The 16,201-nt window shown below is 42.2% G+C and overlaps 1 pseudogene across 1 annotated transcript; it reads right to left on the bottom strand.

Annotated features, from left to right (window-relative positions):
• Positions 1 to 13,538: 13,538 nt before the first annotated feature.
• Positions 13,539 to 14,361, bottom strand: LOC309974828 (general transcription factor IIF subunit 2-like; annotated as a pseudogene). Its single transcript has one exon. The product of its transcript is annotated as a general transcription factor IIF subunit 2-like (transcript).
• Positions 14,362 to 16,201: the final 1,840 nt, after the last annotated feature.

Below are 16,201 nucleotides of genomic sequence, written 5' to 3'. Positions count from 1 at the left end.
TAATTATCTTAAAATGTTTTCTATGTAATTTTTGCATCTATAGATTTGTCTGATTTCCTTTTTTTTTTTTTTTTGGCCTATTTTAATCAGGATTTGTTACTATGGTTCTGGAGTCTCCAAAGTGGGTAATTCACTAAATAACCTAGAGAAAGAAGAACAAAATCAATGAAACCGAAAGCTGATTCTTAAAAAAAAAAATCAGTAAAGATGATAAATATCTAGCCAGACTGACCAAGAGAAAAAGAGGGAAGACACAAAGTCCTGACATAAAGAATGAAGGAGGGGACATCACTAGTCTCCCTACAAATATTAAAAGTATAATAAGGAAATACCATGAACAACTCTGTGCACATATATGCAGCAACTTAAATGAAATGGACCAATTTCTTGAAAGACACAAATTACCAAAACTCATTCAAGGAGAAATAAAGTGGATAGTCCTATACCTATTAAAGAAATCTAATTCATGGCTTCCAAAAAAGAAAATTCTAGGTCCAGATGATTTCACTGGTGAATTCTACTAAACATTTAAGGAAGAAACAACAACAATTTTTCACAATCTCTTCCAGAAGATAAAGAGGTAATACTTCCTAGCTCATTTTAATAAAGCCAGCAGTAACCTCATATCGAAACGAGACAAAGATCCAAGAAAACTACAAACCAATATCCCTGCCCTCCGTATATAGAAGCAAAAATTCCTCAACAAAATATTAGCAAGTGAAATTCAGCAATATATAAAAAAGATAACCAAATGGTGTTCATTCCAGGAATACAAGATTGATTCAACACTTGAAAATCAATGTAATTCTCCACATTAACAGATTTAAGAAAAACTACATGATCATATAAATAGGTCCAGAAAAAGCAGTTTAAAAATATTAACATTCATTCATAATTAAAATTCAGCAAACTAGGAATCGAAGGGAAATTCTTCAGTCTGGTAAAGGTCATCTGCAATAAAACTACAGCTAACATCATACTTAATGGTGAAAGATGGAATGCTTTCCTCCTAAGACTGGAAATTAATGCAAGAATGTCTACTGTCATTACTCCTATTGAATATTGCTGTGGAAGTCTTAGCAAATGCAATAAGTCTGGAGAAAACTAAAGGCATTCTAGTTGAAAAGGAAGAAATAAAACTATTCACATATGATATGATTGTCTATGTAAAATATCCCAAAGAATCTATTAAAAAGCTCTTAGAACTAAAAAGTTTAGCAAGGTTGCAGGATACAAGATCAATATACAAAAATCCATTGTATTTCTATATATTAGCAATGAACAACTGGAAACACAAATTTAGAAAACAGTACCATTTGTATTAGTTCCAAAGGAGAAAGAAACGCTTAAGTATAAATATAACAAATTATGTGAGGTTTTATGTGCTAAGGAAAGAGATGAAAAAAGAACTAAAGTGAAGAGACATATGCATATGGGTTAGAAGACTCAATATAGTTAAGATGGCAGTTCTGCCCAAATTGACCTATAGATTTAATGCAATCCCAAACAAAAATTTATATAGAAAGGTAAAGGAACTAGACTAGCCAAGACAATTTTGAAAAAGAAGAACAAAGTCTGGAGGACTCATACCTGATTTTAAGACATACTATAAATCTACAGCAGTCAAGGCAGTGTAACCTGGGCAAAAGGATAACATAGAATAATGAGACAGAATAGAAATCCCAGAAATAGACTCACAAATATGATGAACTGATTTTTGACCAAGGTGCGATAGCAATTCAGTAGAGAAATGAAAGTCTTCAATTAATGGTGCTAGAACTGGATGTCTATATGCAGAAATATGAACCTTGATTTACAATTTACACTGTTAATAATTAACTCAAAATGGATCATAGCTAGACCACAGTGAGATACCACTTCACATTCACTAGCATGTCACTAATCAAAAAGACAGTAACAAGCAGTGATGGTTGGAACTGTCATATATTACTGGTGGAATTGTAAAATGGTGCAACCACTTTGGAAAACAATTCGGCAGTTCCCCAAAAAGTTAAACATAGAGTTGCCAAAAGACCCAGCAGTTCTACTCCTGGGTACACCCAAGAGAAACGAAAACATTTGTCCACACAAAAATGTGTGCACAAATGTTCATAGCAGCAGTGTTCATAATAACTAAAAAGCTGAAACAGTTAAATGTCCATCAACTGGTGAATGGGTAAATAAAATATAGTATATTCATACAGTGGACTATTATTCAGCTATAATAAGAAATGAAGTACTGATGCATGTTACAACATGGATGGACCTTGAAAATATGCTAAGTGAAAGAAGTCACAAAATAGTACATATTGTATGATTCAAGTTTTATAAAATGCTTAAAATAGGCAAGATTGAAGAGATGGAATGTAGATTAATGGTTGCTCAGGGCTAAAGGTAGAGAGTGGAAAAGGGGATTTATTGCTAATGGGTGTGGGGTTTTTTTTGGGGGGGTGTGGATAAAAATGTCCTAAAATTAGGTGTGGTGATGGTTGCACAACTCTGAATATACTAAAAAACATTTAATTTACACATTAAATGGGTGAATTGTATGGTATGTGAATTATACTTTAATAAAGCTGTTTTTCAAAAAAGTGGATCAGAGATCTAAATGTAAAACATAAGATTATAAAACTCTTAGAAGAAAACATAAGAGAAAATGTTCATGACTTCTAGTTAAGCAGAGTTCTTAGATAAGATAGCAAAAGCACAATCCATGAAAGAAAAAAATTGATTTCATCGGAATTTAAAACTTTTGCTCTGTGAAGGACACTGTTAAGGGAATAAAAAGACAAACCACAGACTAGGAGAAAACACTTGTATGACAAAGGAGTATGCCAGAATATATCTTTTAAAAATCTCTCAAAATTCAACAATAAGAAAGCAAACAACCCGAGTTAAAAAAAGATATGAATGGATAGTCCACCAGAGAAGGTACACAGATGGTAAATAAGCACCTGAAGAGATGCTCGACATTATTAGTCATTAAGGAAATGCAAATTAAAACCACACTGAGAGGGACTTCCCTGGTGGTCCAGTGGTAAAGAATCCGCCTTCCAGTGCAGGGGAGGCTGCTTCAATCCCTGGTTGGGGAACTAAGATCCCACATGCCAGGGGGCAACTAAGCCCGTGCGCCGCAACTACTGAACCTGCAAGCTCTGGACCCCAAGCGGCACAACTAGAGAGAAGCCCACGCACTGCAACGAAAGATCCCATGTGCTGCAACTAAGACCTGACACAGCCAAAAATAAATAAATAAATAAAACCCACAATGAGATATCACTACACGCTGTATTATTTATCTATTGATCCGTAACAAATTACCCCAAAACTTAGTGGCTTAAGACAGCATAGACTTATTATCTCAGTTTCTGTGGGTCTGGGGTCCAGGCAGAGCTACACACTGGGTCATCTGTTTCAGTCTCTCACAAGGCTTCAGTCAAGGTGTTGGCTGGGGCAGCAGTCCCAAGTGAAGGTTCAACAGGGGAAGGATCCACTTCCAAGCATGGTTATTAGCAGGACTCAGTTACTTGAGGCTGTTGGATTTTGTGTCTCAGTTCCTTACTGGCTGTTGGCTGCAGACTGCCCTTAGTCCCTTGCCAGGTAGCTCTCTCCATCAGGCAAACATGCAAGAAGAGCCAGAAAGAGATGACGAGCAAGACAGAGTCAGTCATCTGTAACCTCATCACAGAAGTAGCATCCCCATCACCATTACCATATCATTTCAGTTTAAGAAAATGAAAGGGAGATTAATATTGTTAGTTTTTCTTATTCTATTTGTTAGAAGCAAGTTGTTAAGTCCAGCCTGAACTCAAGAGGAAGGAATTATCCAAGGCTGTGATTACCTGGAGGCATGAATATCATGGGAGCCATATCAGAAGCTTCCTACCACACACCCTTTTTATTTATTTATTTATTTATTTGCATGAGATTCATATTTGTTTATTTATTTTTGGCTGCATTGGGTCTTCATTGCTGCCCATGGGCTTCTCTCTAGTTGCAGTAAGCGGGGGCTACTCTACGTTGTGGTGCGCGGGCTTCTCATTGTGGTGGCCTCTCTTGTGGAGCATAGGCTCTAGGCGCACGGGCTTCAGTAGTTGTGGTGCGTGGGCTCAATAGTTGTGGCGCACGGGCTTAGTTGCTCCGCAGCATGTGGGATCTTCCCGGACCAGGGCTCAAACCCGTGTCGCCTGCATTGGCAGGCGGATTCTCACCACTGTGCCACCAGGGAAGTCCAGCACACACCCTTTTTAGATGAGTTAAAATAAAAACTTCTAACAACCTTGGAGTTCACACAGTAGAAGGGCCTTGCAAATGTGCTGAGTGGGTTGAGGGTATCAGCCAGTTATCAGCCATTTGCAATCATGAAAGCAGCTATGCAGGAGAGAAACCCTATAAAGGAGGTAATGGTGGTGAGAGTTATTACAGAGCTGCTGATCTTAGAGGTCATCAGAGTCCACATGGGAGAGAAACCAGATCCACATGAAGAGCACAGTAAGGGCTTCACCAGGTGCTCCACTCCTCTCCATTATACACCCCATTCCCATTCGGGAGAGGAATATATCAGTGTGGTACGTGTGGTAAGAATTTTTCTGAGTGTGAAACTTGGCATTCATAAGACAGCCCATGGGGAGAGAGACCGTATAAATGTGATGAGTGTGGTAAGGCTCCTCTCAGGCTTCAACACTTCACATTCATCTGAGAATCCACACAAGAGAAAAATTGATATGAACAAGTGTGATATGGACTTCAGTCAGAAAGGAAATATTCACCTTTAGTAGAATCTACGTGGAAGAGAAATCCTCTATAATAGATGTGATAATAAGGACGGTCAAAACTGTAAGTTACAGACATGCAGCAGAGACACCTATTACAAACATGACAATCGTGGGGGGAAGAACTTTCACCTAGAACTTTAAAACTCATGATGACATTACACATAAGAAATAAACCATACCAATAGCCTAAGTGAAACTTAAGTGAAAATATTATCTGTCAAGTGTTTTAATGTTACAAGATATACAAGCAATCACCTTAAGGTTCTGTTTATGAAGAAGCAATAAAAAATGTTGAAAAGAATTATATCTATGGAACATCCTGGACCCATAATGAGACGGAAAAAAACCTCACGAAGAGTTGGGTTCATACCATGACTTGTCCAGTGGTACAAGATTCTGCCAAGAATGTAAGTAATCGTGGAAGTAGGTCCACAATGCTGCTATTCCTGGGTGACGATGTCCTATGCATTGTCTAAAATCTTGTCTTGAGGTAGGTGAAATTTTCCACTTTCCCATTTCTTATGTGAGTATCCTTTTTTCTCACAGTGTGGTTTGCAGATCACCTATATCAGAATTACTCAAGGTGAGTACTACAGTGTAGATACTACCTTAGTATTTAGTGCACAAAAACTTCAGTGTACATAATTATCTTGGGGGGGGGGGCACTCGTTAAAATGCAGATTCCTGGGCCTCACCCACGTCTTCTTAATCAGTCTACAGGTGTGGGGACCAAGGATTTGCATTTGTAAAGACTCCTCCTTCCCTTATAGGTGATTATTACGTATACCAAAGTTGGAGAATTACTGCTCTATGGGATGTTTGCATAAAGTTAAAAAAAGAAACAAAATCTTAGGTGGCATTTTACTAGTGTGCTAAACCTACTGAATACAGAAATTTCTACCAATAAATTGATCGAAGTAGGAGGTAAAATTCAGGAGACTTGAAAATGTACATTGGCTGCCCAAGGAAATATTAACAAAGGGTTCTCTGACATCACCCATGATGAGATGGGTGATGACCATAATTGAAAACTTATGGGGACAAGCAGCCACAACTCGGCTTTTAAATGATGTTATTTCTAAAGCTTCAAACAGCGTTAAACATGGTTTGCTGTGGGAACATACAACTCGATATGGGGAATCTGGTATGAGTCTATTATATATAAAAAAATAAACAGATTGAGAAATTCCTATAGTCAAGTAGGATAACGGTTAAATTATCTTTAGCACAATGATGATTAAATTAGACACATCAGCATAAAGTCAGTCTGTCACTGAAATAATTTGTGCTGTCTCTGGCATCAGTCTATTTACTGTAATTAGTCATATGGAGTGGCATAAATATGCAATTTATAGCCTAATCTGAATCTGTATCAGTGGTTCCCAAATGTGCCTGGGCATCAGAACCAACTGCAGCTTGTTAAAAATATAGTTATCTTGGGTTCCACCCCAGGAGGCTGAGATTCAGCATTTCTGTGAGATGGCTTGACTGAGCATCTAAGTTCCAGGTTTTGGAACTGCTGCTTTATACTCCTTTTCTAAACGGAATGTGGGCTTCCTAGAGGATGGCTGATTCAGAATCTTGGTCGTGGCAACTAAGATGGGGTCTGGAACATCCTGTTAAAGTACTGATGCTGGCAGAGTTTACTGGGGTCACGATCAAGGGAAGTAAAGGAACCACACAGGAAGAGGGCTTCACAATTCGAGCTGTCAAAGCAATCTCTGATCACCCTTAGGGCCAATGAATATGTTCCTCAAGTACTGTTTAAAGAGTATAAAAATGATTTTGCACTTATCAGCAATTCCTCACTGAAAAATGTTTCTGGTACTGGAACACTTTGCTCCATAAGTAAGAAGCTGTTAGTCCTATAATAAATAAGCCCCCTTTTTTGACACGGTACATACGAGTGAGTGAGCCGAGAAGCTCCAAGCACCCACTCCCAGGTTCTCTACAGAAACCTTAAGATGGGGCTCTGATACTTTTTCAGAGACATTCCATAGCATTAAATAAGGAGCAGGTATCTACTTCTGAAAACAGGCTGAGGAAGGGCAAAGAGATAAAAAAAGATTGAGCAGTTGTCAGGGCAGGGCTACTGTGCTGTCCATCCTGTTTTTATTTTATATATTTTATTTATTTATTTTTGGCTGCATTGGGTCTTCATTGCTATGTGCAGGCTTTCTCTAGTTGTGGCGAGCTGGGGCTACTCTTCGTTGCAGTGCACGGGCTTCTCATTGCGGTGGCTTCTCTTGTTGCGGAGCATGGGCTCTAGGTGCGTGGGCTTCAGTAATTGTGGCATGAGGACTCAGTAGTTGTGGCTCTTGGGCTCTGGAGCATAGGCTCAGTAGTTGTGATGCATGGGCTTAGTCGCTCTGTGGCATATGGGATCTTCCCAGACCAGGGCTCAAACCCATGTCCCCGGCATTGGCAGGCAGATTCTTAACCACTGCACCACCAGGGAAGTCCCTGTCCATCCTATTTTGATGAAATTTTAAGACATTTAACACCTTGGCTTCCCTGAAATCAACAAACAGCTAAGGATGAGGTCCCTTCAGGAGACAAGCCATGGCCAGGAGAAGCCTCCTCACCAAGTGCTTTGCCAGCACACTCATCTGGGACTAAAGGTGAGAAATTTGGGGGCAGAGATAGAGGGGAATCAATGTTTTGGAGGGTTCACTGCACCCTAACAAATAAGTCTTTATTTTTTTAAATTTATTTTTAGGAGAGTTTGGGGTTTTTTTGTTTTGTTTTGTTTTTTGGCTATGTCGGGTCTTGGTTGTGACACACGGGATCTTCCTTGTGGCATGTGGGATCTTTCGTTGCAGCGAGGGGGCTCTTTGTTGTGGTGTGCGGGCTTCTTTCTAGTTGTGGCGTGCAGGCTCCAGAGAGGGTGGGCTCTGTAGTTTGCGGCACACGGGCTCTCTAGTTGAGGCGCGTGAGCTCAGTAATTGTGGTGTGTGGGCTTAGTTGCCCCATAGCATGTGGGATCTTAGTTCCCCAACCAGGGATGGAACCCACATTCCCTGCATTGGAAGGTGGATTCTTTACCACTGGACCACCAGGAAAGTCCCTTTAGGAGAGTTATTTAGCTTTATTATTATTTTTAATTGAAGTGTAGTTGATTTACAATATTATGTTAGTTTCAGGTGTACAAAATAGTGATTCGATATTTTTATAGATTATACTCTAAAGTTATTATAAAATATTGGCTATATTCCATGTGCTGTACAATATAGCCTTGCAGCTTAAGCCTTTATTTTAATAATCTACTATTAAGCAACTAATATGATCAGTCCACATGGGTACATTATGGAGGATAAAGACAAACCATTCCCCTTACCTCCTCTGATTCCTCCAGCTAACCTGGGCTATCTGGAACACCAAAGCATCCTTGGCAAATTCACCCATAAGCAGCTAAATCAACTTCTTTATCAAGCCTTTCTCCCAACTTAAAATTTCCTCTTAAATAGGAAATAGTTATTTTCGTTAAAGTTTTGGTTTGTGTTAAGCTTTGTTAAATCAATGCCTAAGTCCTGGAATGGCTATCAGGTTTCACTTAGGGAGTTACTTTTCTCCTCTCGCATTGTCTCTATTCCCCAAATCTTGGAAATGTTACCCTCAGGTGACTACGATTGTCATCTTTACTTTTGATCTCTTTCTCATCTGCCCTTTGCCTTCATGCTGAGCTTCAGAATTGGAAAGGAGTAACATCTCTTAGGCCAGGGCTATCCTGCTGCTAAATAATCTCTAGAGTGTAGTTCTTGGTAATCCTTGATGGGCTTCTTGTGTGTAGTCCCTTCACCACCCAGAATTCTGATTGCAAGTTCTTTCACTCAGACATCAAGGACGACCATGGCTTAACTGGTATAGCCACAGTGGAAAACAGTATGGCGTTTCCTCAAAAAATTAAAAATAGAACTATCATATGATCCAGCAATTCCACTTGTAGGTATTTATCCGAGGAAAAGGAAAACACTAATTCAAAAAGATGTCTGCACCCCCATGTTTATTGCAGCATTATTTACAATAGCCAAGATATGGAAACAACCTAAATGTCCATCCATAGATAAATGGATAAAGAAAATGTGACGCATGCATGCCCACGCATGCACACACACACACACAAGGGAATATTATTCAGCCATAAGAGAAGGAAATCTTGTTGTTTGTGACAATATGGATGGACCTTGAGGGCATTTTGCTAATTGAAATAAGTCAGACAGAGAAAGATACGTTATGGTCTCACTTATGTGTGGAATATTTTTTAAAAAAACAACAACAATAGGTTCATACCATAGAGAACAGATTGGTAATTGCCAGAGGGGTAGGGGGCGAAATGGGTGAAGGGAATCAAAAGGCACAACTTCCAGTCATAAAGTGAATAAGTCCTGGAGATATAACGTACAGCATGGTGACTACAGTTAATGATACTCTATTGCACATTTGAAAGTTACTAAGACAGTAAATCTTAAAAGTTCTCATCACAAGAAAAAACTATTTTTGTAACTATGTATGGTGACAGATGTTAACTAGACTTACCGTGATAATCATATTACGGTATATACAAATATTGAATCATTATGTTGTATACCTAAAATTAATATAATGATATATGTCAATTATACCTCAATAAAAAAAAGTATGACTATGACTTATTTAAAAGACTCTCAGTGGAGACAAAAATCAATAAGCATTGAATAAGTTCTTTTCTTAAATTGAAGTATAGTTAGTTTACAATGTTTTATAGTTTCAGATATACAGCAAACTGATTATATATAAAATACTTGTATGATTATATAATATATATATTCATTTTCAGATTCTTTTCCATTTTAGGTTATTACCCTGCGCTACACAGTAGGTCCTTGTTGTTTATTTTATATATAAAATAAGTTCTTATTTTAATGGTATAAGTAGAGGAATTTATACAAAGCAGGTAGCTTTGGTAGTGCCAGGTAGCTGGTACTCTCTCCCTGTCTCTCAATCTCCCTCTCTACCAGTTTTTTCTTTCCTTTTTTTTAACATCTTTATTGGAGTATAATTGCTTCTCTACCAGTTCTGAATATAATTGTTAGCGCCTCTCTACATCTGGGATACAGAGCCATGCTTTGCTTAATTTAGTCATATTGTTCTGGTTAAATGAATTGCAATCCTCAAAATGAATTTGTATGATTTTGATATTCATTTCATTCCAAATACTGTTAACCTTCTATAGCCATAAAGTCCTTGAAGCCACTTTCTTCACTTGCTTTTAAAATTTCCAGAGCTTCACTTCCTATTCAAATTGACTTAAATTCAACCATGAATTGTCCTTAGCAGTCTAATTGGATGGATAGATTTAGTAAATGTTCGTGCATTGAAAGCCATTCACTCATTTAGGGAGAATGCATTGAGGGCAAGTCCTGTGCCACGAGATCTGATGGGAAAGGCTGGTCTGCTCATTCCTCCTCCATATGCTCCTCTGTGTTGGACTGAAAACGCGTGTCCTCTCTGGGAGCTAGCCCAGGTCGGCCAGCACTACATGCGTCACTCAGAGCATTCTGGAACTTCAATAAGAATTGTTACTTTTTTTTTTTTTTTTTTTTTTTGTGGTACGCGGGCCTCTCACTGTTGTGGCTTCTCCCGTTGCGGAGCACAGGCTCCGGACGCGCAGGCTCAGCGGCCATGGTTCACGGGCCCAGCCGCTCCGCGGCACGTGGGATCTTCCCGGACCGGGTCACGAACCTGTGTCCCCTGCATCGGCAGGCGGACTCTCAACCACTGCGCCACCAGGAAAGGCCCAAGAATTGTTACTTTTGAGGACCTCGATGAAATCACATACAGCATGATTCCCTTTATTCATCTTCTATGAGTAACTGGAACTCAGATTTCATGGAAGGCTCTCAGTAATAGCAGGAGAAAGTGTGGATGACCTAGAAAATTACGTAGACATCTATGACTTGAAGCAGTGAATAAGGAATCACTTAAGGTTTTATACCAGGTGTGGAATAAACAAAACTGGTTGTTTCAGACAGAGACATTATTTAGAAAGAATGTGACAGGGCTTCCCTGGTGGCGCAGTGGTTGAGAGTCCGCCTGCCGATGCAGGGGACACGGGTTCGTGCCCCGGTCTGGGAAGATCCCACATGCCGCGGAGTGGCTGGGCCCGTGAGCCATGGCTGCTGAGCCTGCGCGTCCGGAGCCTGTGCTCCGCAACGGGAGAGGCCACAACAGTGAGAGGCCCGCGTACCGGAAAAAAAAAAAAAAAAAAAAAAGAAAGTATGTGACAGATGGAGACCTAGCTCAGCATAAATGGGAAGGGAGAGTATGGGAGGACCTAAGAGCTATTTCCTAGAAAAACTATAGAAAACAAGGAGAAAATTCGTGGTAGAAAATATAGTATTCATTCAAGCTGACACCATGGTTTCCAGGAGGGAACGTTATGAAGATGGAAAGGTCAGATTTATTCCAAGCGTTCGTAATAGAACAGAAACAATGAGCATGAGTTGGGGACTACCAGTCTAACTGATGGAAGGCCACCATTTCCCCTCTTGGTGGCTTTATGACTTCACAGAAGTTACTTAACATCACTGACCACCACCTCCCGTCTTTCCTGTTCAGGTTCTCTGGTACCTACACTCCAGTACTTCTTCAACCCCACTGTGGTCTCCCAGGACTTGATGCTGTTTACTTTCCACTATCTGTCTCTCCCCTCCTGTCTCCACTTTCTACCTTTCCATCATTACAAATCTTTGTAAACAGCTTCAACTCTCTGCCCTCTCTCCACCCATCATACTAACCTAGAAACCTCCAACCCTTGATAACCCCAACTCTGACTCTGGGCCTGTACTCAGCAGCTGATTGTTGTTGGAATAAAGTCACACAACATTGGCTGCCTTCACCTTACTCCCCTGACTAGAGTTACTCCCCCCACCAGTTGAATAAGCAATATTCAAGGCTTAATCAAACTAATTTTCTTTTTGCCTCTTACCATCTCTTTAATATTCATTTATGGAGTAACCTCCTTCCCTGGAAGAGACTCTGGCAAACCCGCCCTTTTCTTCTCTAGGAAATAAATAGCCCTACAGTCACTTTAGGTCCCAAACAGTCCTGATACAGTGATAAGAACACCCAGACATGGCTCAGTGTTGAGCCCTCTCACCTTCCCCACGTGGGAACAGCTTCATCACTCTGCTCCCTCCTCGCTTCCTGCTGTCTCCTCCCCTATTCATGAAGCACTGTTTGGGACCCGCCAACGTGTAAGGATGGAGGAGAAAGGAAAGTAGTATGTGAACTGGTACTCCTGAGATCTGATTTCAAGCCCTCTGGTGTAAGCCAGCTCTGGTTGGCTCTGGTAGATGAAGAAGGCCAGTGCTCTCACAGGTGCTGAGCTGGTTATTGGGAGGTTTCCCATCACTAACACGTCTCTCCTTCAGTAAGCCTGATGCAGAGGAAGGCACCTCTGCTCTACGTGTCTGCTTATGATTCCTTCCGCAGCCCTGGCATCAGATGCCACTTCTCAGCCTACATCGACCAAGGTCTCTCCACCCCTCCAGACAGCCCCGTTGGACCCTGGATAACAGCACGCCAACTCCCTCTCTAGCTCCTGGCCCAGAGGAAACATTTGTACCCCTTGTCGCGGCACATTCCAAGAATGAGACCGGTCCCCGTGCAGCAGAACACCCTGAACAACGCAGTGAAACAGACCTCCTCTGGCCTCCAGACTTCCACGTCTAACTAAGACCCGGCGCAGCCAAAATAAATAAAAATTACAAAACCATTCCTCAACCCCACGTCCCTCAGCAGCCTTTGAAGGATGGGGTGGGAGAGCAGAAGAGAGACTCCATATCTCCCTCGTGGAGCTGCTGAAAGAAAACAATTATCTAATAAATGACACCAAGTCCTGAGCACAGCACCTAGCTTACACCAAGTGCATAAATGTTAGCCATTATTATTGTCATTGTTGCCATTATCCTTGTCAATTTTCATTTCAGTGCTTGCTGCCGGAGTGGAATCTCTTGAAAAGATGTTTCAGGCAACGATCAGGGATCCAAATCTAAGATACAACTCACAACTCCCTTGAAGTAAGGAAAGGATCTCTAATGCAGCCCGTTTCCACTCCATCAGTCGGAGTCCATCCTCCTCTACCTGCAACTGCCAGTTTTAATTATCTCACTCTCTTACTCTAAATAGTTTTTCATTGATGTTTCTGCATATGAAAGGACCATACGTTTTAAACATTTCAAAAACAACTGTGTTCTTCGGTAATTTTAGAATGTAGAATTTGCTGGCCTCCACGCCTACCCCAGCCAACCCTGCCCTCCACTCCAGGCCCACCCCCGCTCCCACCCCTGTCCAGTTTCTGATGACACTTCTCTTTAGACTGAGAGGAGCTGAGCTCTTCGGGGATGCAGCAAAGACGGGCAGTCCTCAGACAACATTTTCTCCGTTTACATCTTTTTTTATTTCCCTGTTTTACAATCTAAATGTGAATACTTAAAAAGATATTTAGGGCTTCCCCGGTGGCACGGTGGTTGGGAGTCCGCCTGCTGATGCAGGGGACACGGGTTCGTGCCCCGGTCCGGGAGGATCCCGCATGCCGCGGAGCGGCTGGGCCTGTGAACCATGGCCGCTGGGCCTGCGCATCCGGAGCCTGTGCTCCGCAACGGGAGAGGCCACAACAGTGAGAGGCCCGTGTACCGCAAAACAAACAAACAAACAAACAACAAAAAAAAGATATTTAACTGCCCTATCTCTTAGCAATAATAGCACAGCCTCACATCGCTTTTAGCGTCGGAAGATTGTCCCGCTCATATCGACGCTTCTTGACAAAGGGCTGTCTCACTCACTCTTAGCTGCTGCCGGACAATACCGGTACTCTGCTTTTAGCTCCCATGTGTTTTTGTGGGGCCCTTTTACATTCTGAACACCGATTTCATTCAAGATTTCCTTCAGGTATGCCACAGGTTGCATAGTGATACCAACCAAGTCCTTTATAATACTGGTGTTTCTCAAAGGCAGCAAATAGCAAGGTTAAAACTTGGTCTTTATCAGCCTTCACTCTCTTTCCATTTTCTTTCTTTTTCTTCTCATATTCAATATTGTACTGATGATTGGCAACAGGTTTATAATTGGTCGTGACTACCTTCTCCAGTTTCTGTACGGTTCTGGCAGGTTTGGAAGACTCCTCTGTTTGCTTTCTCTTCAGCCTCCTGTAGTTTTCACTCAGAGCAGGTCTGCCTTCTCCCCGATGTACCACCGTTCCTTCCAGGGAGAGCTGATCCGGTGCACGCTCAGTCAGCACTGTGAGGACCTGCCCTCTGACCCCCTGCAAGACAAGCTGATGCTCCCTGGGAGCAATGACCGGGGCAGGTTGTCCATCTGTACCCCGAATGTCTGTAAGTTCCTTATTCAAGATAAATGAGATTTCAGACTTTCCCCGATTTTTGGCAATCTGCAGCTTCCCTACTTCACCGCTTCCAGAAGCTTCAGACCACTGCTGTGACAGGTATTTAGGAAGCTTCACCAACCACATCCGCTGGTTCTGTTGGATTCCCTCCAAGCTGAGTGGAATGCTCTGGGGCTTGGGTCTGCTGCCTCTGGAGGCCATGTGCACCTGAGCTGAGGGTGCAGAGGGTGGGCCAGCTAGGGATGAAGAGGAAAGCAGGACACCAGAACCAGCTGCTGGAGTCCAGGAACCTAGCAAGGAAATAAAAAACGCATGCTGACTTCAGAAATGTTATCCTTGTTAGAATCTAACGAGTGCTATACAACAACTGTCAAATGATTCAGAGTAAGGGAAGATGGAAAACCATCATGAAAGTGGGGAGTTTGATAAACAAGTGTGGCACATCCTGAAAACGAAGTACTTCAGCAATTAAAATTACAGGCGCTCCTATCTACTGATGTGAAGAGTTTTCTAAGACACAGGCATCTCCTAAACGCCTTCCCTACCACCCTGTTTCTCCCTGTCCCTCTCCCCTGCTTTATTTTTCTCCAGAGCACCAGTCAACGTGAAATATCCTAGATAATTTATATTTTATATATTTATTATATTATCGTATCTCTTCCCCACTAGACTGTAAGCACCATGAGGGTAGAGTTTGTGGCTTTCAGTGCTGTAGGCGTTTAATAATTTTATTTTATGTTTTTGAAGGAACGAAAGGTCTTATTTGATTGGTTTGTTTGTTGTGAAAAAATGGAGTGGAGGTGGACACCACGCCCTGTGCCCCGCCCAGGTCCCACCGCCCAGAATTCAGATATCCTGCTTTGCCCTCCTGCCTCCACACAAAATAAGAGGCATGGAGGACCTTGGCTTGGGGGCACGTCCTCCCTGCCAACCTGGCCTGAGCACAGGGAGAGACCCTGACACCAGCTGTTGGCAGAGACATCGAGGCCACAGAGGTTAGCAGTTTCCAGGCCTATATTTTGTTTCTTCTTCTTCTTTTTTTTCCCCAGGCCTGTATTTTGAGGTCCAGAGCACAGGCGTCTGCAACTGACTTGCCGGCAGAGCAATCCTGCCTCACAGCTCCTAAAGCCCACCGTGGATGAACCACCACCACTGTGGCTTCAACAACCTCTGCTCTGCCATATCCTCTCTGACCTAAGTGGGGAAAACTTCCAGTTCAAATCCAAATCCATTTAAACCAGAAGGAGCCGAGAGGCTGTATTTCTTAAGATAACCTCTCTGGGTGCCCTCATGCCTAAGGCATAGAGAGCAAAGAGTGAGCATAATTTTACAAAAGGAAGCCAGTTAGGAAGCCCCTTCTACCAGGCTGAGACTCACCAGAGCAGGCAGAAAGCTGTGCTGAGCAAGGCTTACAAGGAAGGGTGCTCCCTGATGAGCAAGGGCTCACTCAGGCCCCAGGCTGCCCCTGCCTGGAAGGAAGGACACACTCCCTCTACACAGCTCTATTTATTGCCACCTTTAGGGAGTTCCTTGATGGGATTGGGTTACACCCACCCTGGAGAGCCAATCACCTTGATTCAGTTATGGGTTTTTCCCTAAATCTCCTAAAGCATACCCCTGAGGGTGGATAGCTTAATGGATTATTTCCTCCACTGAACCCATTGTCCTTAATTCTCCAGTGTAGGGTGGGTTCGAGGGAAGGCAGCTTGCTTCAGCATCTTTAGAAAGGCTGGAGATGCAGGTACTCTAAGGAGTTATTCCTAGTCCCTGACCAGCCACTTTGCTCTGAATTAAAATTGCTCTCACCATCTTCTGGTTAAATGCAGAAAGTCCTCTTTCCCCCTCCTGATTGCTCCCTTCATCTTGAAACATTCTCTTCCCGTGGGTTCCATGATGCCCCCTGCTCCTGGGTTTCCTCCTGCCTCTCGAACTGCCATTTCCAGTCTGCTTTGTGGGCACCTCAGTGTGTCTTGGGCCATAACTGCTGTTCCTTGGTCCCAGGTGCTGTCTCTTCTCACTCTACACACCTTTTGAAGATTAT

This window comes from Leucopleurus acutus (assembly GCF_964270905.1).
Source record: "Leucopleurus acutus genome assembly, chromosome: 2".
Lineage (NCBI taxonomy): Eukaryota > Metazoa > Chordata > Mammalia > Artiodactyla > Delphinidae > Leucopleurus > Leucopleurus acutus.
Note: the sequence above shows the minus strand (reverse complement) of the source record. Positions and strands in the feature narration are given on the sequence as shown.